Below are 26,277 nucleotides of genomic sequence, written 5' to 3' on the forward strand. Positions count from 1 at the left end.
TAGCTATACTTACATCAGAAAAAACAGACTTCAAAACACAGATTGCAAGAAGAGAAGAAGAGACAAAGGGCATTATATAACGATAAAGGGGTCAATCCAACAGAAGGATATAACATTTGTAAATACTTACGAACCTAATATAGGAGCATCCAAATATATAAAGCAAACATTAGCAAATATGAATGGAGAAATAGCCATACTATAACAGCTTGAATAGCCCACTTACATCAATGGATAGATTATCCATTGTATCCATGTATCCATATCCATTATTATCTCTTAATAAGAAAACATCAACCTTAAATGACGTTAGACCAGACAGACTTAACAGAACACCCCATCCAAAAGCAACAGAATATACATTCTCAAGTCACATGGAACATCCTCTAGAATAGATCATATGGTAAGCCACAAAGCAAGTCTGAATAAATTTAAGAGGACTGAAATCCCATCAAGCATCTTTTCTAATCACAGTGATATGAAACCAGAAATTGATTTTTTTTTAAAAGTTTAAAAAAGAGGGAGAAAGGAGAAATTATATTATGGCCAACAAATCACAGAGATTCGTTGCTTATTTTAAGACTAAATTCAATCTTCTTCTGTTAATGTCTTACTATTAATTTAAAAGTCCTAGAAGAACTTTATAAAGGAAAGTGACATTCCTCTGTTTTAGCCAGAGTTCTTAAAATAATCTTTAACCTAAAATGTTTCCCAAAGATGGATGCTCAGTTTAAACACTGGTGATAATTCAATCAGCTGCAAAATTCAGTTAGCAGTCTCTACATTTATAGGGAAAACCTGACAAAGTATACAAGTATCAATTGCCACAGCTGTGGTTTAAAATGAAACTTTCCCCCACTCCACTGAACTCACCCTTTTTCTCCTAGTCCCTGCTATGCCCCTTTTCCTTTATTCCTGCTTTATGCTGAGACAGTACTTGCTCCCTGGCTCAGTTTAGTGGAGAGTTCAGGGTCATCAGAATAATACCCCTGGAATGCTGTCTCTGAACAAACGTCTCAATTTAGATTATGCTCCTCTTCTTAAGAATCCTGATATACATCCAAATCATAAGGCGGCTAGATGTAAATACTAACTGGAAGATTTATTATAATCAAACAAAAAAGGAAAGAAAAAAATTTAAGCTTTCTAAAAACTTAATGCCATGTAGAGTGTAATAAATAAAAGTAGACATAATTCTACTACCTTTACTGAGCCTGACGGTTTATCAAGCGAGGTAGTGAAGGACACAAACAGTGAATAAGACAGATCTATGACCTTATGGCATCTGAGATTCATCCAGTCCTAGGACCATCCCTCCTCAACTGTGCTACAAGGAGAGTGTTGTAGAAAGTTACAATGTGGCACAAATGGGACTCATTACAAAATAACAATGCTTATCTTTTAATAGACTGGGCTTCTGGATTAAGGTTGCAATTGTATTGGAAGCCGGAATTCTCATGGAGGATTGGAAAGGAGAGAGGAAACAGAAGTGGAGAGGGCAAAGCAAGGAACTGAGTCACTCTCCCACCTCACGAGGTTTTTCACCCTTGCTACTAGTTACATAAATCCTATGTGGAATGCAATATTTCACTTATGACAATTTTATTACTTAAGCTTTTCATAAACCTGTCAAACCATGAGCTGCATGGAACATTTTTGTTTTATAGATTCTCGGTTTTAAAAATAAAAACTTTCATCACTCCAAACTAAATGCAATATGATTGAAGATCACACTACCAAATGATGATTTGATTCTCAGCTATAACCACCTGCCCCAGTTAAGGTTTCAAAGTAATTTTTTTTTTAAAAAATGATACTGCAGAAACTAAGACTTAATGTCCCAATTTCATCTTAAGCAAGCTCACTAAAAATTTCCATGAAGATATTTTTACCTTAAAATAATACAAACAAAACACTTCTCTTGAGTTACTATTGCTGAAACACCAAAACTGTGAAACGTCACTTTAGGAAATTTACTTTTAAAATAGGTTTAAAAGGTTTAGTCCCCACTGCATTTCCAATGATAAAAAGAAATCCCATTCAGGATGGAATTATTAAAATTATCATCTCCCAATCATTTTATTGCATCAATATGTAAGAAAACAAAAAACACAAGAGGTGATCCAAAAAGACTAAAGCTTACATTAATATCAGAAAAGTCCCATGTAAAACAAATCTACATAAACCCCCTTTCCATTATAATTACAGAGAAATGACCTCAGATGAGAAGGTAGCACAGTGTATGTAGTACAGTTACACAATACTAAGCTATATTAACAGACAAAGTGACTTAACCTCATTTACAGGAGGAAAGGGGGAGAGGGAGAGGAAAGAAGAAAGAAATAAGAAAGACGACCTGTAAGAATAAAAAAAAAGATGTAACACAGAAAATCATTTTTGCAAGTTTGCAAGCAGTAAATGATAGTACTCTTCCCAAAAGAAACATGCTGGCTGGCCCTGATATATAAACAAAATCACATAGGAGAATCAAGTATACTAGTATTCGTCAACATGCAGACTAGTGCATTCAACCTAGCAAGACACCTGATTAAAAAAATTAGCCAAGTGGAAGATTAGTCCACAAGATACCTCAGGTAGAAGAAGAGATTTAGATATACTACACAGTCATGATTTTATTGGCCATTCTCCACCACCATGGACATCAAATACTGAATGCTCTAAATATGCCATTTCCCTCCCTCTTCACCGGAAGTCATAAGAGCTCCCTGATATTGCCATATAAACATATTTTCGTCAAACTAGTAGAGACAGTTTAAGTATTACTTGGTGTTCACTGAATTGTAAAGACCATTTCAAAAGGGAAGTAAGATTTTCCTATACCTGAAGGTTTAATACAAGATATTTTTTAAATTGTACTTGAGACTTGTCTCTTTTACAAGAGATTCTGATAAGTGATCTACCACACTGAATGCTCCCTAATTTCATACAATTCGACAAATGTCTATTGAGTTATCAGTTACAAAAATAAAAAATACACACTTCTTTGCACTCCAAACAAATACATGGGTATTTCTAATACAACAGACACTGTGACAAATTTTAGAATTGACATATCAAAAAGGGAAATAGAGTATGTGGGTTAAAAGTCAACCTGACTGAGGAGATTTAAGGAGGATTGGGGAATAGTTAGGATCTGAGGAGAGCCTTTAGGGAAAAGAGAGAGAAGACAGGGTTCCAGAAGCAGAGATGTCATGACAGAAGATGAACATGAGCTAAAGAAAAGAGGCAGAAACATATCAGTTTGGTTGTCTAAAGGAAAGTAGTCTCACTTGGAAGCTTAAAGAAAATGACAGAGCCTCCAATTTCAGGTGGGCTTTCATTTTTCCACAATGAGGGAGTGTATTAGTCAGGGTTCAGAGACTACAGAGAAACAGACCAATAGGATATAGAGAGAGAGATGTAAGAGAGTTGCTGTGGGAATGAGCTCAAGTGATTATGGAAGTCCCATGATGTGCCATCTGCAAACTGGAGAACCAGGAAAGCCAGTGGTGTAATTCGGTAGAAGTCCCACGGGGAAGTGAGCCCCAGAGAGGTCGATGATATAACCCCCATAACTCTCGTCTGAGGCCAAAGGTCGGGGTGGGGGTCAGGAGGGCAGGGGGTTGCTCTGTGTGTAAGTCCCAGACTCTGAAGGCCCAAGAACCTAAAGCTCAAATGTCTGAGGGCAGCAGAAGTGGAAGTCCCAGCACAAGGAGCTTGAACAAATTCACCCTTTCTCTGCTTTTTTGTTCTATCTGGATCCTGGGAGGACTGGTGATGCCCACCCACAGTGGTGAGGGTGGATCTTCTTTACTTAGTCTACTGACTTAAATGCTAATCTCTTCTGGAAACACCCTCACAGACACACCCAGAAATCATGTTTACCAGCTCTCTGGGCATCCTTTGGCCAGTCAAGTTGACACACAAAATTAACCAACACAGGGAGCCGCCATGAGTTTTTGAGAAAGGAAGTGACATGAACAGACCTGTGATTTCTAAAAGTTACCTTCTGAAGCAGATAGGAAGAAAGCCTGAAAGAGCAGGACCAGTTTGTAAAAACCTACTGGAGTAGTCAAGAGAGAACTTCCTGAACAAAGCCTGTGGGAGGCACGGACAAAGCACTGAAGTAGAACTGAAAGAATTTCACAACTGAGCAAATGGGAGACCAACACTCTTCACAAATACTACTACAGCCTCCTGATCAACTTGCATGATCCCCTCCTAAGCATTCCCCCCACCCCAGCCAGAGTGATTGTTTTTACAAAGAAAACCGGATTGCATATCTCAAGGCCCTCCACCCCTCCTCCCTCCATGCCAGTCAAGCAGGCCTTTTCGTTTTCTAGAAGTTCAACTTCTTCCCTGCCTCAGGATCCTTCATGCACTGCTTCCTGTTATCTGGAAACTGGCACCTCAGTGTTTTCCACCAGGTGACCCCTAACTGGCCTTCCTTTGTGCCCCCTCCAACTGAGTCTTGGGATGAATGCATCCCCAGCTGACACTGAGATTGCAGCTTTATGAGAGACCCTGAGCTAGAGGCACCCAGTTATGCTGCACCCTACAGAATATGACCCACAGCAACTGAGATAAGGTTCGCTGTGTTAAGCCACTGAGTTTTGGGGTGATTTGTTACACAGCAATAGATAACTAATACACACAGTACTTTGACTAAACAGAATTACAAATTCCATTCCTAGGTACATATCCAAGAAAAAAAGCACCTATGTCCACCAAAAGACATGAACAAAAATGTTCACAGCAACTTTATTCATAATTATCCCAAACTAAAAGCAACTCAAATATCCACAACTGGAGAACAGATTGTGGCATTTCACACAAATGGAATACTACACAGCTATGAAAAAAAACCACTACTGTTTTACACAACACTGATAAATCTCACAGACAAAATGTTGAGCAAAAGAAGACAGAAAGCTTTAACACTGGTACTGCTATTCTAAGACTGCTGTGTGTATAACACACAGGGGTACTCAAAATGAGGAATTATGAAATGTTCTAATTGTATCATTCCTGGTGTCACTGGGAACCAGGATTCTTAGCTGAGAAAAAGACAGATGTAAAATAAAAAAAGATTGAGCAAAAATCTTATAGAGCTGAAACAGAACTGGAAGGATCAGTATGAACTCATGAGGTTCTCTACCTGGAAAAAAAAAAAAGAAAAAACTTTTCCCCTAATTTTGACTACTGAAAATACCTAGAAACAATAATCAATCCATTAGAAATGAGAACCCCTAGAGCCCAGAGTATAGTCTTAAAATCCTATTCCCCAGTAAAAGAATCAGGGTCCCTCAGGTCCAGGGATACCAGGTGTAGGGAGGAAATGTACATGATGTACCTGGAACTCCCTGTCATACCAGATAATCAAGAAGCTATCAAAAACTACTAGAGTCATGTCAAAATAACTCAGTAAGCAACTTTAAAAGGCTCCCACTGACCAAAGTTTAAATAATTTAAGCATCAATAAAAATAATCTGTTACGTTTAAATCTAAGAGTCCATAATGAATCTAGGGGAGAAGGGGCAACCCTAACTGATGACTATTGCAGAAGGCTGATATAAACAACTCATTGTTTTGAAACTGGTAAGCCAGGGGAAACTATCAAGCTTTTCTCCAACCTTTCCTATACAAACTATACAACTAGGTAACAAATAGTACATGAGGAACGGTTTCTCTTTATAGAAGATTTCACATGATAAATGAACAGTAAAGCTATAGTATTAACACATCACTATCTTGCAACCCCTAATTATTTAACAGACCTAAAGTAGGGAGTCCATCACCTGTTTTTGTAAATAAAGTTTTATTAAAACAGCTACACCCATTCATTTACATTTTGTCTATGGCTGCTTTCCCATTTCAAGGGCAAAGTTAGTAGTCGCATCAGAGGAAACCAGATGGCCCACAGTGGGTAAAATACACACTATCAGACCCCTTACAGGGAAAGTTTGCCATCCCCTGATCTAAAGCATTGAGCACAAATGTCAACTAATCAACATTAAAAGAGGGAGAAATAAAAGCTGTGTGCACCAGACACTTGCCAAGACACACAGACTTGCAAAAAGAAAATGAACCTGAACCTGAGCAGGCCTCTAGATCCAACTACCAACTAACAAATACAAAGGACAGAGGAGTATGTTCAACCACTTCACAGGAATGTAATGAGGAGCATCCACATCTACGGGACAAAGACCCAATTCGTCAACAAACAAATTTTAAGGACAAGGACAACCTTAGGAGAAAAATTAACAAATTGCAATGAAGGGAGGGCTTATCTAGATGCTGATTCAATCAAGTCAACTGCTTTAAAAATGTATAAAAGAATCAAAATGACCACAAACTGGATATTTTATTACATCGGGATTGTTGCTGTTTTTAAAAGGTGATAATGGTATTGTAGTTGTATTTTTTAAAAGAAGGTCTGCTACTTTAAGAATACATACTGAAATACAAGTAAATTAAATGATGTCTAGGATTTGCTTTAAAATGATACAGGAATGGGAGAGAAATCAGTGGGAGAAAAACAATTTGGCCATGATTTTATAATTATTAAACCTGAGTGATGAATACAAGGGGGTTCATTATACTAGTCTGTTTTTATATAAATTTAAAATTTTCCATAATAAAAATTAAAAATAAAGCAAACATTTCTTATTCAGACACCGAAAAAAATCTGAAGTAAAAAGAATAGGTCAGGGAAGTGTGTTAGATCACCCCAAAAAGCAACTGGACTATGACAAGGTACGGATCTTTCAAAGGAATGATATGAAGCCAACTTGGAGAAGAACCAGTTCAGGGATCAAGTAAATGATTGCTGAGTAGATCCAAACTTAGTCATGGGTCCTTTTCCAACTATATCAAGCATCTAGAACTAGGGGGTAAAGGGTATGTATGGTAAAGGAACTCAGGTTTGAGATTTGGTAAGGTAGTTGCTCAGAATTTTAAAAAGGCAAGAGAATATAAGATGCAAAAATGATCATGGAGTTTGGGTAAGAGGAAAGCTAACGAGGCTAGGAAATAGCTCACGTGGTTAGAAAAACAAAAAAATGCCAAGAAACTGCAAGTCATAATAAAGGCTAAGAACAGATTTGAGAAGTGGGATGTAACAGAGGGTAATGATCATGACAGGAAACTTTCCAAAACCTCAGAAACAGAAGTGTTCCAGGTGATGGTGAAGCCTAAGGTGAGAAGGGTGGAGGGCGAGCAGTACGTGGAATTTTGGGGCTCCAGTCCCAGTGAACTAATGCTGGTTAACTAACTGGTTTCAACTACCTGCCAAAGAATCACACCCTTCTCCCAAGCTTATTTCAAAAGGTTATCTGTATGCGTAAGGGGCCCAGGACTGGAAGCTCTGGTCTAAGATGTAGTGATCTTGGAAAGTTAGTAAGGTGAAAATGATGGAGGCTAGGCAGATCAAAGAAGCATGATGAGAGTCACCAACATGATACAAGAGACAGAAAGGGAATATCAGGGTCAAATAATGGAAAATTCCGGAGGTCAAGAGAAGAATAAAAATGTGGAAAAAAATAAAAGACATCGAAACAAAATGATTAATTGAAAAATGTTCGGTTAGTGGAAGCCTTATTGGAACTCCGTAATTCAAAGAATATGGTCTAAAAATCTATCAAAGGGGTTACAGAAGAAAGGTATCCTCAAAAAACCAACAATCTACCAATTTGTTCCTTACAATCATAAAAGTGTTAGATGTATGAAAGCACCAAAACACCTTAAAAATCATTTAGTTTAATTCACTCATTTCATAGATGAGAAAACTGAGCTCTACTAAGGCTAATTAACTTGCACTCAAAAACACTATGCAATTAATGATTAGAATGAGGGCTAAAATGTGCCCCATTCTGCACTCAACCTCCCTACCTTGCATCCTCACCTAACGCCATGGTTCCATTTGATGACTTCCTTCTCTACAATGCTAAATGTTGTTACATATTTCCACGCATCAAGAGCAGGCATTTGGTAAATATTTGTTGACTAACACTCAAAATAAGCCTACTTCAATAATTTTCTTTTAAACATCTCCTATAACAGCAACTGGTTCTGCTCAATTTTATGCCTCTGCCCCGCCCCACCCCCCCCCGGCCAAAAATGTATTGAGTAAATCTCAGAGATGTTCAAAAAACATGTTGGCTTAACTAGCATCTATGCTTCCAAAAACTGTTAGAATATGAAAAGGCACACATAGTGCCAGGCTAAAAAAAGAAGAGCTGGCATCACACACCTCTCTTATCATCTCCATAAATATGTAACTACATAATGTACATCAATAGGAAGTAAGACAATGTTCTTGACCCAGTGGACTCAACGTACCTAAATAGATAGGAAAAGACAGTAACAGGATGAACTACTCAATCTACCAATAAGGGATTAATGGAGTACATATAGAGTACATAACGTATACACACAGTTGTTTATGTATTTTTATATTCTTTGTAAATATCAGATATTATACTGGACCTAGAATCTCACATGGAAAGAATGTTTTGAAGCCTCCAAAAATCTGATGTTGCTGCTATTTTTAGATGTGATTTTTAAAAATTAGCAAAACAAATGCAGGTATTACTCATCTGTGAGAAGAGAAGGCACAATAAAGGGGAAGACAATCCCCCCCCAAAAAAAATTGTTTTCACAAATTTCTATTATTCTGTTAAAAAGTACATATCCTTGGGGTGCTGGGGTGGCTCAGTCCATTTAGCGTCTGGCTCTTGGCTTCAGCTCGGGTCATGACCTCAGGGTCCAGGGACGGAGTCCCGAGTCCCGAGTCAGGCTCAGCGGGGAGTCCACTTGTCCCTCTCCCTCTGCCCCTCCTCCCCCTCGTGCTGTCTCTCTCTCAAATAAATAAAATCTTTCTTTAAAAAATAAATAGAAAAAATAAAACGTACATATCCTTACCACTTAGAACAGGTTGTTGAGGCACAGAGTTTGTAGAAAAGACACCAATTTTGGAAAGGATCCATCTAGAAGCTTTTTCAATCTGGAGCTTGTACTTTATAGGCACACAAGTGGGCTCACTGGTGCAAAGCAGTAGTGATTCACCATGTACAAAGCAGAATATGGAATGTTAAAGGCTGGAAGACAAAAAAAAAAAAAAAGGAAAGAAATATGGTTGGTTATTAGTAATACCCATGTTTAAAACAGAAGTTGTAACATTTTAGCAGTTTTCATAGAACATCATTGTTGAAATTAGTTTTTATCATTGAGAATCTAGACAAGAAGAACTTTCTTGCATAAAAATCTCAACTACAAAGGGAAAGACTATCTGGAGAGAGAAAACAAAATGAGAATTAGTCTTTTGAAGGATCTAAAGATTTTTGCTACCCACAACATCTGTCTCAAATGTATTATAAATTTCCTTACCATCTAAACATAATTAACTGTTTCTTAATGACACAAGAGCAATCATCGTAAGAGTGCTCCCCTAGTACTTGAGGACATATACCTTATGGGACTTGGGGTAATAACCCTAGAACTGCCTTTATTTCAAAAGGTACACCCTAAAGTACCCTAAGAAATAAGCACTTTCTGTTGCTGGTGATAATGTCAATATCTACAAAATTAAGAATGAATTTATCCTTTGACCCAACAATCTTATTTCTGGGACATTCTCCTACAGATATACTTGTACACTCACAAAATCAAGCATAAAGCAGGACTGTTGTGGGATTATTTGTAAAAGGGAAATACAGGAAACAACCGGTTACACATGACCCAGCAATCCACTCCTGGTTATATACCAAGAGAAATGACAAGATACATACATGCAAAAATATGTATATAAATGTTCACAGTAGGGTTATTTGTAATAACCAAAAGGCAGAAACATTACAAATGTCATCAACTGATGAATGGATAAATAAAATGTGGTATATCCCATCCAACGGAATATTTCTGCCTCAAACAGGAATGAAGTACTGATACACGCTACAAAATAGATGAATCTTAAAAACATTACGCTAAGTAAAAGAAACTAATCACAAAAGGCCACATAGGCCGCATAGTACGTGATACTATTTATACAAAGTGCCTAGAATAGACAAATCTACATACAGAGAAAATAGATTAGTGGTTGACTAGAGCGGGGTGGGGGGAGAGGAGGAATGACTGCTAATCGGTACAGTGTTTCTTTTGGGGATGCTGAAGATGTTCTAAAATCAACTGTGGTGATGGCTGCACAATTTTGTGAATATTGTACACTTCGGCGATTTGCATGGTATGTGAATTATATCTTAATGAAGTTGCTGTATTAAAAAAATGTATATGTAGTCTGTAGCTTCTTCATCACTAACCAATATTTCCCATATTATTCCTTATCACCTTCCAAGACTATATACTGGGAAAGGCATTGGATTCAAGCTAAAACAGAACTCTTGCTAACCCTAAACCATAAATGAACCAGAACTTTCAAGTTTCAATTTCCTCTTGGGGGAGGCAGGGAATCCTCTGTGTTACACCGTCTTATTTTTTTCCCCTAACAATTGAGCTGCATGCTTACCAAGAGTAAACTACATCTGCCCCAAAATCTGTTTATGCCAATTGTATTTGCAATAATTATGTAATTTAAATATTACATCAAAATTATGAGTGCAAAGAAAATGCTGTGTCTCTGAAAATTAAGCTGTATGATTTGAAAAAGCCAAGTTCCTTAAAAAATATCCTAAAGAGAAGGCCTGAGTTATACAAATGATTGATGATGTATAAGCATTTTATACTTTTCAATAATGAAATATTTAAGGTATGTATCTTTCTTGTGATTCCTCACTTTAAACAAATTTTCTGTGTAACCAACCCAACTACCGGTTGATTATACAACCAATATTGTATAAGAGAGAACGTCTACTCTATAAAAGACCGACAAAGTACACCACTATTCCTACCAATCTATCTCATGCTCTAAAGAGTGATGGTTGACCCTACTGAGTTGTCTTAGAGACGCTGAAACTTCTCTACCCTTTAAGCTCCCAGGCCCACCACAGTCTTGAACTCTACAGATAACTTGTCTCTTATAAAAGAGGATGCCCAACGTAAACTCTTCAAATTCAATTCAAGAGTGCTGAAATCCCTCTTCCTATGCTCTTAGGTTCTCCAAATCCTCCCTTTTCAAAGTTACACTTACATCTGACCTACATATTCAGATGACCATTAAGCAAAAAAAAAAAAAAAAAAAAAAAATTTCTCACTTATATTCATGCACCATAGACTCCTCTTGATTTCCTCTTAGCACACATTTGTGCCTCTTCTTTCTCACCTATCAACTTATCCTCGATTTCCAGTCACTTGCACTCTGACCCCAATACTAAATACTAAAATACTCTTCCTAATGACTTCAAAAGAATTCTAAGTGCCCATTCTAACTTGCATCTGACCTCCCCTCTCTCACTACTCCAATGCACCTCAGAGATTGCTGCCAAAAGCACAACTGTAATCACAAAATTCTCTGGCTTGGTAATATACAGTGGTACTCCTAATTCCTACAGAATAAAGTCCAGAAATTTATTAGCCTCAAAGTCAAGATCCTAATGGCAGAGAGGAAACCGCTAGCACATCTTCCTAATATTCTCTAGACTACAGTCAGGCTGAACTCCGCTCTGTGCAAACATATCCCATTCCTACACCCATATTTTTTTTCCATCTAGAATGTCCACTCTTCGTTTCTATGCACTGAAATTCCTCTAAAATCATTTCTAAAGTAGAAAATCACTTCTCCAACTCGAGCACTGGATTTCTCAACCGTCACACCTTCAAGGACTATTTTGTAAAGATCATAAAGTGCTACAACTATAATAAGTATTATTAAGTATAAACTAAGAGCCAGCATGTATCACTCAACAAACGTGGTTACTGTTATTCACTCAACAGAGTAAGTGCTCTATAAATATTTTTCAAATTGACATACAAAACAAAAAATTGTATTTTCCAGCCATATTACATACACTCTTTGCCCTAAAAGCAACAGTTCAAGGTCTGATACCTCTGAAAGTTAAGATGATGAAAATTTCTGATAATCAATAGTTTTCAATGGATGGGAATCTCATACAGATTCATGGTGTAAGAACAGTAACCCACTACTTCATTATTTAGTCAAGAGCAACTTGATTCATAATCATGTCACAGTATATGTCAAGTCATTATGCTGCATGCCTTAAACTTAGTGTTGTATGTCAATTATATCTCAAAAAAAGTGGGGGAGACAACTTGATTCAGTATTATCTACCAAAAATACGAAAGGCAAGGCATACCAAAAACAGGAGTTTCATCATTTATGTTTTTTTAAGAACTGTGGTGAAATATACCTAACATATAATTTACCATCTTAACCATTTTTAAGTGTGCAGTTCAGTAACATTAAAGTACATTCACACTGTTACACAAACATCACCACCATTCACCCATCTCCAGAACTCTCCATCTTGCAAAACTGAAACTCTGTGACCATTAAACACTAACTTCCCATTCCCTCTCCCAGCCTCTGGTTACAAGCATTCTACTTTCTCTGTCTAGGAGTCTACTCTGGGGACCTCACTGGAGTGGGATCACACAGGATTTGTCCTTTGTGACTGGCTTATTTCACAAAGCATGATATCCTCAAGGTTCATTCATCTTATTTACCTTTTCAACAAGAATTTCAAAACCACACAAAGGACATGGTTTAAATACATTCTAGTTTAAACTCATGGTTTATACATTCCCTGTACCCTGGAGATTTAGAGGACTCAAACTACAAAAAGAAAGGGAAAAGGAAAATAACACGTAGTGGATAATCTGGTATGATACCAGGCATTCTGCTAGGTGCATTTTGCAGACAATTAAGTCCACACGACCCTGAGGAGGTAGGGTTATTATTATTCCCAATTGGTAAAAGAAAAAGAAGGCTCAGGAGACCACGCAGTATTAGGTAGGCCTCCTATGTTACTTTCCTATTCCCACTTTGTTTTTATCATAAAGTTATCACTATCTGACATATATCCACATATACATTTCTCTCCTTATGTGCAAATTATATGTAGACCAAATAAAGTTGGAAAGCGCAAGGGTCACAGTTGTATAACAAAGTTGTGTCTATTATACAACATAGTTTAAAATCTAAACACCTTACAATCTCTGGCTTTTCTGAGATGCTTTTCCACAGGTACATTTCTTAGATATTCAGAATTTGGGAGACCTTATTACTGCCAAAGATATATTTATAGAGATATTTCTGCCCAGCAGGGATGGGAAGTGGAAGGCAGGGGAGGGCAGGGGTAGAGGATAAAATTCCAACTGAAAAGTCCAAGGAGGCTTGTCCTCAATGGCCCCAAATTTAGTATAACAACCCTATGTTCTATAAATTCGGGGTTTTTTTTAATTAAAATGTTTACTGAGCAGCTAGGGAGATACAAAAGTGATTAAAACATTGTCAAAGAGGGGAGGCAAATGCACACATCACAGAAAGCCAAGTGTAAGGGGTCACTGAATCACAGCAGTCAAAAGAAAAGTGCTTTGGGAGATCAAGAACGAGATTGCTTCCAGAATTTGGTTGTTTCTATCAAACTTTACCTGAGGACTTTTCTACGAAGCATGAGTTTAAAACAGAAGGGGAGATACAAGGTGATGATGTATGGTCTACTTACACCTAAAATATATTCTCACTATAATATTAGCTATATTTACAGTAATTTGATTTCCTTCTTCTGCTTCAGAATTAAAGTAAATATTCCTACCATCCTGTATTGCTATATTTTCTCCTTCAAATTAGCTAAAACTTTTATCACATTTCAAGAAATTAAGAATTAAATACCTAACATTTAAGCTGCTTAAACTATATTTTTTCATAATTTATATTATAGCAAGTAACTCCACAATTAGAAGAATTTAAAATCTGATTGTTTAAGGGCTCTCTAAATAAATTTCTACTTGTAACAAAGCCTACAATTCCCATTAACTTATTGTTTTCATAAAGTAATTTCTTTTGAGCACAGTATGAAAAATATTACTCATAAAAGAAGTACTGTGTTCACAAAATAATTTTATCTTCACTGATGTAATACGAAGTCAGTGGTTTCCTTTTTGTGGTAAACAATGGGTCTTAGGAAACACATTCCCCGCTAAATGTCTTTTACATTTTTTTATACACAATTGGTTCAACTTCCTAATAATCACTATTTACCAGAAAAGTGAAAGATAAAAATCTGTCAAGATACACAATAAGATTAAGCAAGCCAAAAGAGAAAAATAAAATTATAAAGGTTCCCTAAAGAGGGTGGGGTAGAGAAAACTCAACCTAACACCAACAATCTCCAAACCATTTTTAAAACAGAATATTGGTTTCAAGCTGACAAAAATCCACATCTTTTTTCTCCCTTCCCAAAGGACCATGCCCACCAGCATACAAACATTCTGTAATGATCCCCACCTTAAGGGAAGGACAAAAAGAGCCCTCCGATGACATTGTGATTTGTAACAAGAAATATATATTTGGCCTTTGTCCCATTTCTGGCACAGAACTCCCAAAACCCTTACAATTTCCTAAGTGATGACAGCCTTAAAGGTGTCTTTTGTTGTTAATGAGGTGACTTTTTGGACCACACCCAAGGATCAGAACTAGTTGCCAGGAGAACCAACCTGTGATTAGAGGGTTGGAACTTTCAGTGTCATCCCAGCCCCTCACGTTGTGTCAGCGGGGAGGCTGGAGGTTTAATCAATCGCCAATGGCCAAAGACAAAAATCATCATGCCAGTGTAATGAAACCTCCATAAAAACACAAAAGGACGGGATCTGTCTGGAGACCTTCTGTGTTGCATATGTGCAGATGTGGGGAAAGTGGCACACTCAAGGGCATGAAAGCTCTGCACCCTTTCCCCATACCTTGCCCTATGCATCTCTTCCATCTGGCTGTCGCCCAGTTTTATAATAAATTAGTAACCTAGTAAGTAAAATGTTTCTTCGAGTTCTGTGAGCCACTCCAGCAAATGAATTGAACCTGAGGAGGAATTTGCTGGAACCTCTAATCTATAGCCAATAGGTCCAGGAGCACAGGTTGACAACCTGGACTGGTGTCTGAAGTGTGTCTCTGGGGGTTGGGGGTAGAGGGGGGTGGAGATGGTCTTATGGGACTCAGCCCTTAAATTGTAGGATCTGATGATATCTCCAGGTAGTGTCAGAATTGAGATGAATTGTAGGACACCCAGCAGGTATCTAAGAATTGCTTGGTGGTATGGGAAAGCCCCATATACACACATACTAGAATTGGTGACCAGATCATTTACCGCCCTTGATCACAAAACCCTTGTCAGTGACTACAGCATCTCTTTGATCCCTTTTATAATAAAAGTCACCCACATAGTTGCCTCTATGCAGTATTTCACTCACTTCCCTTCTTTGTCCTATTTTTTCTTCTATCCACTCCACAGCTTTTTACCTTCCACTCCATAGGACTGCTTGTCAATGTCACTAATGACCTCCACACCTCAAGAAATCTAAAGGTCAATATCAGGCCTCATGTGAATTGACACTACAGCAACATTTCTCTTCCTCCTTTTTGAAAGACCTTCACTTGGATTGCAAAATGCCACACTGCTGGTTTTCTTCTTCTTCCTTATGAGCTACAATTCCTTTGCCTCTTTCCCACCTCAGAACATTGGAGAGCACAGGGTCAGTCCCTGCCCTCTTACCCACTGACATTTACCTCTAAGTGACCTTACTTATCCAGTCTCAAGGCCTTACATTCAAACTTGGGATTTGTCAGCATATAGATGGTATCTCTAGCCCCATTCTCTCTCCTGAGCATGAACCTCAAAAATTTAATCATCCATTTGGACACCAAATAAGACTTCAAACTCAGCTCTTAATACATCCCCCCCAAATCTTCACCGCCCCCAGCATTGCACCTCAGCAAATAATACCTCTAGAAGTTACCACTTCATCCTAACAAAAACTGAAAATGCAAAACTCTTCCTAGATGCATAAAAAAAGTGAGGTCATAGGGCAAATCACTACTCCCAGAATTGAAGAAACAGACAAATACAGAGAATCATAAATTAATGGAATAGAAACTTCCATGGAGATCAGTGCCAGGGTAAGAAAACCTGAACTATTAAGATTTTTTTTTTTTTAAGTAATCTCTACATCCAACATGAAGCTCGAACTTACAACCCTGACATCAAGAGTTGCGTGCTCTACGGACTGAGCCAGCCAGACACACCAAGAAGTCTGTTTAGGACTCTCTCTCCCTCTCCCTCTGCCCTGCCCCTGCGCATGCGCTCGTGCTCTCTTTCTCTAAAATAAATCTTTAAAAAAAGAAAACTGTAAAGAAAAAAGACTGGAAAAAATATCCTAGAAATGTAGGACACTACAAAATAGGTCACATATACATAATAAGAATACTAGAAGAACAGAAGAAATATTTGAAATAATGACTGAGAATTTTTCCAAATTAATGCCAGACACCAAACTACAGATCTAGGAAACTCAGAGACCACCAAGCAGGATAAATGCCAAAAAAAAAAAAAAAAAAAAAACTTCAACCAGGCATATCACACTCAAAATGCAGAAAAATCAAAAATAAAAAGTCCTGAAAGAAGCCAGAGGGGGAAGAAAACACCCTACCTATGGAGAAGCAAATATAAGAATTACATTTGACGTCTCAGAAACCATGCAAGCAAGAAGAGTGAAGTAAAATATTTAATATACTGACAGAAAAAAAATCTAGAATTCTGTACCCTGCAAAATCATCATTTAGAAATGATGGAGAAATAAAGACTTTCTCAAACAAAAACCAAGGTAATTTGTTGCCCATAGACCTCTTAATGTACATAAAGGAGGAGCATCAAAGAAGGAGTAAGGGAAGGTAAAATTAAAACTTTTTCTTATTCTTAATTGAGCTAACAACAGTTTGTTCAAAGTACTAGTAACAATGTATTCGATTATATATGCTTATATAAATGAAATGAATGAAAAAGAAAAGGGAAGGGTGAGAGGAATTAGGATTATTTTATTATAAGGTAATTGCACTACCCATGAAATAGTATAGTCTTATTTGAAAGTGGATTTGGATTCGTTGTAAATGTATATTGCAAACTCTAGGGCAATGACTAAAAACAATTTTTTTGAAGTACAATAAGCTAAGAGAAGAGAAAAACAATCATATAAAATGTTCAAATTAAAACCATAAAAGGCGGGGTGCCTGGGTGGCTCAGTCGTTAAGCGTCTGCCTTCGGCTCAGGTCATGATCCCAGGGTCCTGGGATCGAGCCCCACATCGGGCTCCCTGCTCCGCGGGAAGCCTGCTTCTCCCTCTCCCACTCCCTCTGCTTGTGTTCCCTCTCTCACTGTGTCTCTCTGCCAAATAAGTAAGTAAAATCTTAAAAAAAAAAAAAAAAAAAACATAAAAGGCAGAAAAGGATTAGAATCCAAAAAAGAGAACAAAAAACAAGGCCACACAATTAGGAAACAGTAACAAATATGATAGTTATTAATTCAACTACAGCAATAATCAGTTTGGACATTAATTGTCTAAATGCACCAATTAAAAGAAAGAGAACTGTCACAGTAGATCAAAAAGCAAGGCAGACTGTCTACAAGAAACCCACTTTAAATGTAAAGACACATATGGATTAAAAGTAATTGCATGGAGGGGCTCCTGGCTGACTCAGTCAGTAGAGCACTCAATTCTAGATCTCAGGGTCATGAGTTCAAGCCCCACACTGGGCATGGAGTTTACTTTAAAAAAAAAAAAAGGTAACTTCATGGTGAAAGATATACCCGCTAACACTAATCAAAATAAAAATGGAACAGCTATATTACTTTCATACAGAGCAGATTTAAAAGCAAGGAAAGTTATTAAGGATAAAGAGGACCATTACATAATGACAAAAGGGTCAATTCTCCAAGACCTAACAAGCCTCAATGTGTATATGCCTAACAATAGAACATCAAAATACATGAGGCAAAAACTGATAAAACTACAAGGAGAAATAAATGAATCTATTATAGTTGAAGACATCAACACCGCTCTTTCAGAAATGAACAGATTCAGCAGGCAGAAAATCAATAAGGACATAGCTGAACTCTACAACACCATCAATAGGCTGGATATAACTGACATACCTAGACTACTTCATTCAGCAAAAGCAGAATACACATTCTTTCCAAGCTCATATGTAACATTCACCAAAACAGACCACAATCTGGCCCACAAAATACAACTTAGCGAACTTAAAAGAACAGAAATCCTGCAATGCCTACTCTCAGTTCATGGTGGAATTCAACCAGAAATCAATGACAGAAAGATAACTGGAGGGGCACCTGGGTGCCTCAGTTGGTTAAGCATCTGCCTTCAGCTCAGGTCATGATCCCGGGGTCCTGGGATGGAGCACCATGTGGGGCTCCAGGCTCAGCAGGGAGACTGCTTCTCCCTCCACCCCTCCCCCTGCTCATGCCCCCCCCTCAAATAAATAAGTCTTGGAAAAAAAAAGGCTAACTGGAAAAATCACAAAATACTTGGGAGATTAAAGAACACACTTTTTTTTTTCCAAGATTTTATTTATTTATTTGTCAGACAGAGAGAGAGCACAAGCAGGGGGAGCAGCAGGCAGAGGGAGAAGCAGACTCCCCGCTGAGCAGGGAGCCTGATGTGGGACTCGATCCCAGGACCCTGGGATCATAACCTGAGCCAAGGGCAGATGTTTAACTGCCTGAGCCACCCAGGCATCCCTAAAGAACATACTTCTAAATAATACATGGTCAAAGAAGAAATCTCAAAAGAAATTTTAAAATATTTTGAACTGAATGAAAATGAAAATTCTTAAAATTTGTGGGATGCATCAAAAGCAGTGCTTAGATGGAAATTTATAGTAGTAAATATGTATATTAGAAAAGATCTAAAATCAGCAATCCAAGTTTCCACTTTAGAAAACCAGAAAAAGAGCAAATTAAATTCAAAGTAATCAGAAGGAAAGAAATAAGAATTAGAGCAGAAATCAATGAAACTGAAAACATGAAATCAATAGCAAAAAATCAATGAAACCAAAAGCTGGCTAAGAAAAACAGGAGAGAGGACACAAATTACTAGTATCAGAAATGAAAGCGGGGAGGGGCCCACACCAGGCTCCTTGTTCAGTGGACAGCATGCTTCTCCCCCTCCTCTGTCACTCCCCCTGCTTGTGCTCTCTCAGTCTCTCTGTCAAATAAATATATAAAATTAAAAAAAAAAATGAAAGAGGGGACATCACTACAGATTCCATGAACATTAAAAAAAAATAAATACTATGAACAAGTATATGCCCACAAATTTAATAACCTAGATGAAATGGACTAATTCTTTGAAAATATAATCTGAACGGCCCTATACTTATTTTTCAAAATTCAATCAGTAATTAATTGAACTATTATTCTGAAACTGAAAACATTAGGCCTAGATGTGTTCACTGGTGAATTCTCCCAAACAGTTATGGAAGAACTATAATAATTCTCTACAATAACTTTCAGAGATTAGAAGCAGAGGGAATACTTCCTAACTAACCCATTCTATGAGGCCAGCAGTATCAAAAGACATTTGAAAATTAATTAATGTAATCTATCACATTAACAGGCTAAAAAAGAAAAATCACATGACCATATCAATGGATGCAGAAACCAACACCCGTTCATGATAAAAACGCTCATTAAATTGTAATGGAGGGCAACTGCTTCAACTTGATAAAGATTATCTACAAAAAAACTACAGCTAATATCATACTTAATGGTAAAAAACTGTAAGTTTCTCCAGTAAGATCAGGAACAAGGCAAGATGTCCATTCTCACCCCTCCTTTTCAACTTTGTACTCAAAGTCCTAGCTATGCAATAAGAAAATAAATTATGGGCGCCTGGGTGGCTCAGTTGGTTAAGCGACTGCCTTCGGCTCAGGTCATGATCCTGGAGTCCCGGGATCGAGTCCCACATCGGGCTCCCTACTCAGCAGGGAGTCTGCTTCTCCCTCTGGCCCTCTTCCCTCTCGTGCTCTCTATCTCTCATTCTCTCTCTCTCAAATAAATAAAATCTTAAAAAAAAAAAGAAAAGAAATTATATACAGATTGGAAAGGAAAAAATAAAACTGTCTTTGTTTGCAAATAATATGACTGATCACCAAATAGAAAACCCAAAAGAACACACACACACACACACACACACACACACACACACACACACACACACACACCCTGAACTAATAAGCAATTATAGCGAGGTTGCAGGATACAAGGTTAATATATAAAAGCCAGTTGTGTTCCTATATACCAGCAGTGGACAATTTGAAATTAAAAATACCAATTATATTAGTATCACCCAAAAATGAGATAATTAGGTATAATTTTAACAATGTGTATACGATCTATACGAGGAAAACTACAAAATTCTGGTGAACAAAATCACAGAACTAAATAAATGGAGAGATATTCCATGTTCATGGACAGGAAGACTGAATATTGTCAAGATGTCAATTCTTCCCAATTTAATCTATAGATTCAATGTAATCCCAATCAAAATCTTAGTAGTTATTTTGTAGATATCAACAAACTGACTGTAAAGTTTATACAGAGAGGCAAAAGACTCAGAATAGCCAACATGATATTGAAGGAAAAGAACAAAGTCAGAAGACTGACAGTATCCGACTTCAGGACTTAACATAAACCTAGGATAATCAAGACAGTATAATGTTGGGGAAGATCAATGGAGCAGAATAGAGAATTTTGAAACAGACCCACTTAAACACAGCCAAACTGATCTTTGACAAAGGAACAAAAGCAATACACATGGAGCAAAGATGGTCTTTTCCACAAATGGGCTGAAACAACTGGACATCCACATGAAAAAAAAGAAAGAAAGAACGAACTCTAGATACAGACCTTTAACCCTTCACAAAAATTAATTCAAAATGGATCAAGGACCTGAATGTGAAATGCAAAACTATAAATCTAGGAAATGACAAAAGAGAAAACTGACTTTTGACTTTTTAAGTACCAAAGGCACAATCCATGAAAGAAATAACTGATAACTAACTCAATTAAAATGGAAAGCCTACTCTGCAAAAAACAATGTCAAGAGAATAGGAAGACAAGCCACCGCCTGGGGAAAAAAATTTACAAAACACACACATATGCATGCGTGTGCATGCACACGCACACACACCCCTAAAAAGGACTTATCTAAAATTCACAAAGAGCTTTGTGCAGTGGCAGTATCATAACCAATGAGGTTTATCCAAGGTGCGATTATTGCTCATCGAAACTAAAATACACAAAGAAATCTTTAACCTGAATAGGAAAACAATCTGATATAAATATGGGCCAAAGGGATACCAGGCTGCTCCGTCCATTAAGCGTCAGACTCTTAGTTTTGGCTCAGGTCATGATCTCAGGGTCAAGAGATCAAGCCCCCACACGGAGATTCTCTCTCCCTTCCTCTCCCCACCCCCTCTGCATGCACGCATACACATGCATGTAGTCTTTGTCACTCAAATAAATAAATGGGCCAAAGACCTTAACAAACACCTAACCAAAAATATGCATACTGCAAATAAGCATATGAAAAGACGCTCCAAATCATATGTCAACAGGGAAATGCAAATTAAAATGAGATGTTGCCAGACTTCTATTAGAATGGCCAAAATCTGGAACAGCTGACAACAAATGCTGGAAGGGATGTGAAGTGACTAGGACTCTCTCACTCATTGCAGGTGGGAATGCAAAATGGAACCACTGCTTTGGAAGAGTTTGGAGGTTTCTTAGAAAACTAAACATACTTTTACCATATGACCCAGCAATTGTGCTCCTTAGTATTTACAGGACTTGAAAACATGTCCACACAAAAACCTGCACACATAAGTCTAAGGCAGCTTTATTCACAACTGCCAAACCTTGGAAGCCACTAAGATGTTCTTGAGTAGATGAATGGATAAACTGTGGTCCATCCAGACAATGGAATATCATTCAGCACTAAAAAGAAATAAGCTATCAAGCCAGGAAACAGGAGTCTTAAATATATAATGCTAAGTGAGAGAAGCCAATCTGAAAAAGCTACACACCGTATGATTTCAACTGCGTGACATTCTGGAAAAGGCAAAACTATGGAGGCAATAAAAAGATCACTGGTTGCCAGGGGTTTAAGGAAGAGGAATGAACAGGCAGAGCACAAAGGATTATAGGGCAATGAAAATATTCTGCATGACACAAGGATGGATACATATCATTAAACATTTATCCAAACCCACAGAATACACAACACCAAAAGTGAATCCTACTCTAAACTGGGGACTGTGGTAATTATGATGGGACAATGTGGGCTCATCAACCGTAACACATGTACCACTCTCACGGGGGATGTTGATAATGAGGGGAGAGGACACATGAGTAGGAGCAGGGGGAACATAGGATATCTCTGTACTTTCAATTTTCCTGTGAATCTAAAACTCTTAAAAAGTCTTTATAGAGAATAATGTCTATAAATTTTTTTTTTAATTTTTAATGGGGGGGAACCTCTTGTCTTAATCTGACCTGGCTCTGATTCCAATTGTCCCCACACATCTTACAAAACAGGTTTTCAGCTTTGGTTGCCATTAAAACAAAAAAGTACAATTGTTTGGAAATTTTTTTAAAATAACACATGTATAGCTATATCAAAGACAATGCCAGAATTTCAACTTATCATAAACTAGTCTTTCCATTAAAATTAACTTCTGAAAATAAAGTTTAATTTATCAAAAATTTGATTTTTTTCCCCTGGATGTAGCAAATAATTTAACAAAAAAACAAGATCAAAATCTTTGCAAAGATGGGTTTTCTGTGGCCTGTGATAAATCAATTTACAATACAGTAAGTTGCACGAAAATGTGTTCATAAGCATTTTCTAGTGGGAGGTCCAGAGTTATTAGATTCTCAAAGGGGGCCATGATCCAGATAAGATTGAGAATGGCAAGTTCTTAGGTTTACGTTAAATCAAGACATTCACCCACTATTTAATACTGAGGGTTCTACTACCATTATTTACGAAACCTTCCTTGACTTCCATCCTGGGTATGCAACTCCTTTCCACAGGCATATGAAGAAAATAAATTACTGTCACCCAGTATTTAGAAAAGTACTAGGGAACATCATAAGAGTTCAATTAAATCACCCCAAGCATTTTTTTTTTTTTAAAGATACATTCCTGTATGGTTGACAAGATCCTGGAAAATAATTGCGCTATATGTGTCAAGTCTACTAAAACGTTCATAACCTCTAACCCAAAGGGGAAATTTACCAAATAATCCAAAAGCACGTTAAAAATTCTGTATGCAAGGGGGCACGTGGGTGGCTGAGTCGACAAGCGTCTGCCTTCGGCTCAGGTCATGATCCCATAGTGCTGGGATCGAGCCCTGCATCAGGCTCCCTGCTCAGCAGGAAGCCTGCTTCTCCCTCTCCCACTCCCACTCCCCCTGCTTGTGTTTCGTCTCTCGCTGTGTCTCTGTTAAATAAATAAATAAAATCTTTTTTAAATTTTTTTAATTTTTTTTAAAGATTTTTATTTATTTATTTATTTGAGAGAGAGAATGAGATAGAGAGAGCACGAGAGGGAAGAGGGTCAGAGGGAGAAGACTCCCTGCTGAGCAGGGAGCCCGATGCGGGACTCGATTCCAGGACTCCAGGATCATGACCTGAGCCAAAGGCAGTCGCTTAACCGACTGAGCCCCCCAGGCGCCCCAATAAATAAAATCTTAAAAAAAAAAATCTGTATGCAGAGGCGCCTGGGGGGCTCAGTCGGTTAAGCGTCTGCCTTCGGCTCAGGTTATGATCCCAGGGTCCTGGGATCGAGTCCACATCGGGCTCCCTGCTCAGAGGGGAACCTGCTTCTCCTTCTGCCTCTGCTGTTCCCCCTGCTTGTGCACTTGCGCTGACAATAAATAAAATCATTAAATATACAGGAAAATTAAATTACTAAGCATCAACTCTGTGTTAGGCACTGTCCTAGGCAGCTGAGATAGGTCAGTGAAGAATATGTCAACGAAGAATGCTGCCCTCCTGTAGCTTACATGCTAACAGTGGGAGACGATAAACAATACATATCATTATGGAGTATGAAAAGGTGAAAGAAGCTATAAAAAAGAAAAAAAGAATCATGGACTGTCAAGCGCTCGGCGTGGTAGGAGTTGCAATTTTTAAATGGAATACAGCGTGTTGAAAAGGTGACATGTGAACAAAGAACGGAAGAGTCAGCCAGGTGGATAGCAGGAGTGAGCGTGTTCCAGCCACAGGAAAGAGCCACACAAAAGCCCTAAGGCAGAAAGCTGCCTGGCACATCAGAGCAAGAACAAAGGTGACGACAGCCGATGAGCAAGGGCAATAGTGGGGAAAAAAAGGATCAGAAAGGTAATAAGGGACTAACTCAAGGAAGGCCTATAGACAAATGTGCTTTAAGTGAGCCGGGGAGTCACCAGTCTGCAGAAGAGGGACGTGATTGTCCTACGTTTTAAAGGAGCGCTCTGGCCACTGTGCCGAGAAGGAGCGGACGGGGAGAAGCCCAGCAGTGGGGGACCTCTCGGTGGCAGGCTCTTTGTGACTGAAGTGTTAGAAAAACCCTTGTCTTCCAGCAGGAGAAATTGCTCTTGGATTCAGTTAACTTTCTAGCTCTGTTCCCCAGGAAACCATGAATGTCAGAAACCACAGAATGTCAGCTGTGTTACTAGGCAACATGGCTTATGGTAAAAATGACCCATTGGTACATTGCTTGGGACTGAGCGGGACTAAAAATACCTGGAGAGTGGCTGTAACTCTGGGCTGCTCTTAGTGTGGGGACTCCCACAATCGGGCACATACCTTGTAGGAATCCTAGAAGCTATGCTCATGGATGCATATCATATAAGATAATGGCTTTTGTGGAACATGGTGCTCCTCAGTCACGTTAGCTACATACCCATTCATGTGAGCCTCATTAGTCACACCTAAGCTTCACCTGGAAGCAGAAGCACAGAGAATAGCTCTGGCTGTTCCTTTTTTTTCTTTTTATATACATATTTTTTATTTTAAAATAAGTTCCAGGCTGCACATAGAACTTAAACTCACAGCCCTGGGATCAAGAGTCACATGCTCTACCAACTGAGCCAGCCAGGTGCCCCGGGCTGTTCTCTCTCTGCACTGCTACAAGGACACCCCCCCAAAAGACCATTTGTCCTTCTCTGCTGGTAAGCTGTTTTTCCTGTCCCTCCTCTCCTGTATCCTAAGTGAATGTGATGTCAAATATGGATTGCCATAGGCCACAGGTCTGGCTGAACCCCAGTGAAATTCCCTGGGTAGGCACTGCTCTATTGCAGCAACCCAGGCAGGAAACGGTAGTAGCATGGACCAGAATGGCAGCACGTAAATAGGAAAAAGCAGTAAAATTGTAAATATAATTTGAAGGAGGAGCTGATAGGATCTTCCAATAAAATGTGGGATGTGAAAGGGTAAAGTTAGGGATAACACCAACATTTTTGGCCTTAGCAACTGCAAAGATGGAGGGGGAAAATGGGGTGGGGAAAGGACTGGAGATCAGTTCAGTTTTAGACAATTTTGAGGTGAGAGTCATTCCCAACTCACTCTCTTCAACCCAAGATGGCAGTAGCAGCTCCGACTATCATGAGCCCATATAACAACATCCAAAAGAAGGGCTATACCCTCATATGTTAAAGGAAACCAGACTCCCCACAGACTTCCCTCACGTGCCACTATCTCGAAACCAATCATGAGCAAGGAGAATGGAACTAAAACAGCTGGCTTTAGGCTGAGCCACATTCACAAACTGCCCCCTTTGGAATGGGGGTGTGTCTGGGGGGGAAGCCCATGAAACACATGAGCACTAAATACCCAAATAAAACTGGGTTTCTACTAGCAAGGAAAGAGACTAGGAAGTACAGTGTCTGTCCAAGGTATCGGATAAACCATCCACATCAGTGGTGAAATCGCCCAGAAGGAAAGATTAGAAATAAAGGACATTTACAAAATAAGACAGGGAGCCAGGTGACAAATGAGAGGAAGTGACCTACCTTCTGGTCCATGAAAAAACATTTAGGCAAATCTTGTGAAATTACACAACCACCAAGAAAAGATTCTAAAGGATTTGAGGAAAATAGACTAAAATGAAGAATCTGACTGAACTCAGAAACTCTGAGCTGCAGAAGACAGAGCACTGCCTCAGAAATTTCTAATGCGAAATAATTTTGACCTAGATTTTTATACCCAAATGATCCATCAAGAAAGCAGAATAAAGACACTTTCAGACATGTAA

The 26,277-nt window shown here is 38.4% G+C and overlaps 1 protein-coding gene and 1 pseudogene across 3 annotated transcripts in view; one reads left to right on the forward strand and one right to left on the reverse strand.

Annotated features, from left to right (window-relative positions):
* FRYL (FRY like transcription coactivator) overlaps positions 1-26,277 on the reverse strand; it is a 252,038-nt gene that overhangs the window by 205,342 nt on the left and 20,419 nt on the right. For 2 of the 3 annotated variants that reach the window (XM_073891643.1, XM_073891641.1), the window contains exon 2: positions 8,923-9,098. The gene's annotated coding sequence lies outside the window, so the exon portion shown is untranslated. Of the gene's footprint in view, positions 1-8,912; positions 9,099-26,277 lie in introns of all 3 variants that reach the window. The other variant, XM_073891642.1, reaches the window with a different exon arrangement.
* Positions 21,201-21,303, forward strand: LOC112836189 (U4 spliceosomal RNA; annotated as a pseudogene).

The sequence above is a fragment of the Callorhinus ursinus genome, unplaced genomic scaffold (genome assembly GCF_003265705.2).
Source record: "Callorhinus ursinus isolate GAN/ISIS: 27379988/994484 unplaced genomic scaffold, GSC_fseal_2.0 scaffold4, whole genome shotgun sequence".
NCBI lineage: Eukaryota > Metazoa > Chordata > Mammalia > Carnivora > Otariidae > Callorhinus > Callorhinus ursinus.